We start from the raw sequence: 2,819 nt of genomic DNA, 5'->3' as shown, positions 1-2,819 counted from the left end.
TAAGCATATAATAAAAATTATGACTCACATAAATTGATAACACCAAGGAAAAAGGAAAAAGAAAGAAAAAGAAAATATGAATAATGAAGGAAAAAAGAAAAAAAAAGAAGATGACATATAAAAATAAGAAGAATAATAGAAAAGTAAGGAGGAAAGGAAAAAGAAAAACCTTGTTAATGTGGGTGAGAGAGAGTTAAAAGTGAGAAATAAGGAAGAAGGGAGGAAGGGAGGGAGAAGAAATAAGGAGGGAAAAAAGAAAATAGGATTTGGGGAGAAAAAGATATGATAATTGGCAAAATTAGGGAGGCTGTGCAGCGCAAGCGACGCGGTCGCATGTGGCACGCGGTCGCGCGACTTGCGCTTAAACTGAATGACGCGGTCGCGTCGGTCACGCGGTCGCGTGACCCGTTTTAGGCTAAGGGCGCGAGGGTAGCCTCGCACTCGCACAACTCTCTGTTCAAAATCATATTAGTACCAAATTTTAAGTGACGCGATCGCGTGGGGCATGCGATCGCGTGAGTGGGCTTTAGAAGGATATGACGCGGTCGCGTGGGTCACCCGGCTGCGTGGGAAGGATTATGCGTTCAGCACCAATCCACCACCACTCTCGCACAACTTTCGGTCGTGCACCACTTTGATGTCGAAATCCTGGTCACGCGGTCACATGGGGCACGCGGTCGCATGGGAGGCCATTATTCCCATATGACGCGGTCGCGTCAGTGACGCGGTCGCGTGGGACGATTTGTGCCATTGGCACGCCTCCAGACACGCTCTCGCATGACTCTCTGTTCGTTTTTTTTTATTTTCTCCCATCTCCTTGCGACGCGGACGCGTCAATGATGCGGTCGCATTGCGCAAATTTTTTTTAATTAAAAATAAAGTGTGTAAATGCAGATGCACAGAATATACTAATAGAGAGAAGAGTTATTCAATAAGAAAACTAAAAATAAAGAAAAGAACGATCATACCATGGTGGGTTGTCTCCCACCTAGCACTTTGCTTTAACGTCCGTAAGTTGGACGCTCCTCTAGCTCAGTCTTCGGCTATGTGGGGATCTTCCAAGAGGAAGATCTCGAGCTCCTTGTTTTTCTTCAGCTTCTCGCCATGGTACAGCTTTAAATGATGTCCATTAACTTTGATAAGTTTAGAGCTTGAAGGATGACTTAGGTGATAGACTCCGTACGGTTCGACCTTCTCTACTCTGTATGGACCTTCCCATCTTGATCTCAACTTGCCTGGCATGAGCCTCAGTCGAGACTTCTAAAGGAGGACTAAGTCCCCAGGTTGGAACTCTTTCCTCTTGATGTGCTGATCATGTACAACCTTCATCTTCTCCTTGTATAGTCTTGAGTTCTCATAAGCTTCTAGGCGAAGGCTTTCCAGTTCTTGTAGTTGCAACTTCCTTTCAGCTCCGGCTTTTCAATTCCCATGTTGCATTCCTTTACTGCCCAGAAGGCTTTATGCTCTACTTCAACAGGGAGATTACAAGCTTTTCCATAAACTAAGCAGAAAGGACTCATTCCAATGGGTGTTTTGTATGCTGTTCTGTATGCCCAGAGTGCATCTTGTAGCCTGGTGCTCCAGTCTCTTCTATGAGGTTTGACTATTTTCTGCAAGATACGCTTTATCTCTCTATTGACACCTCGGCTTGCCCATTAGTCTGAGGATGGTAAGCTGTTGCAACCTTATGAATTATCCCATGTTTCTTCATTAGTCCTGTTAGTCTCCTGTTACAAAAATGGGTGCCTTGATCACTCACGATTGCTCGTGGTGATCCAAAGCGACAAATAATATGGTTTCTAACAAAGGAAACAACAGTGTTAGCATCATCAGTGCAGGTAGGAATTGCTTCTACCCATTTGGAAACATAATCCACAGCTAACAATATATAGAAATAACCATTAGAATTTGGAAATGGACCCATGAAGTCAATGCCCCAAACATAAAAAATTTCACAGAAAAGCATAATCTGTTGAGGCATCTCATCCCTCCTGGATATATTACCAAATTTTTGGCATGGGAAACAAGATCTACAAAATTCAGCAGCGTCCCTAAAAAGAGTAGGCCACCAGAATCCACAGTCTAAGATTTTTCTAGCAGTTCTTTGAGGGCTAAAATGTCCTCCACTCTCAGATGAGTGACAGGCCTCTAAGACTGCTTGCAGGTTATCAAATGGGAAATTATCAGCTATAGGAGTGGAGTCATCTGTAATATGTTCAAGGCGACTCAAGTGGTCTGCCACTAAATTCTGGTTACCACTCCTGTCCTTAATTTTCAAATCAAATTCTTGTAATAGCAGTATCCAACGTATAAGCCTTGGTTTGGACTCCTTTTTAGCTAATAAATACTTTAGAGCCGCGTGGTTTGAATACACTACTACTTTAGTACCAAGTAAATAGGCTCGGAATTTATCCAAAGCAAAAACAATAGCAAGAAGCTCTTTCTCAGTAGTAGTATAATTCGACTGAGCAGCATCTAAAGTTTTAGACGCGTAAGCAATAACAAAAGGATCCTTACCTTCACGCTGAGCTAGTGCTGCTCCTACGGCATGGTTGGAAGCATCGCACATTATTTCAAATGGTTGGCTCCAGTCTGGTCCTCTTACAATTGGAGCTTGAGTCAGGGCGGTTTTCAGCTTATCAAATGCTTGTTTGCAATTTTCACTGAACTCGAACTCAATATCTTTCTGCAGTAGTCTGGATAAGGGAAGTGCTACCTTACTGAAGTCCTTAATGAACCTTCTGTAAAAACCTGCATGGCCAAGGAAAGAACGGACCTCCCTCACAGAAGAGGGGTAAGGTAAACTAGAAATAACATCC

The sequence above is a fragment of the Arachis ipaensis genome, chromosome B08 (assembly GCF_000816755.2).
Source record: "Arachis ipaensis cultivar K30076 chromosome B08, Araip1.1, whole genome shotgun sequence".
Lineage (NCBI taxonomy): Eukaryota > Viridiplantae > Streptophyta > Magnoliopsida > Fabales > Fabaceae > Arachis > Arachis ipaensis.
The sequence above is the reverse complement of the archived record's forward strand: the minus strand, read 5'-3'. Positions refer to the sequence as shown.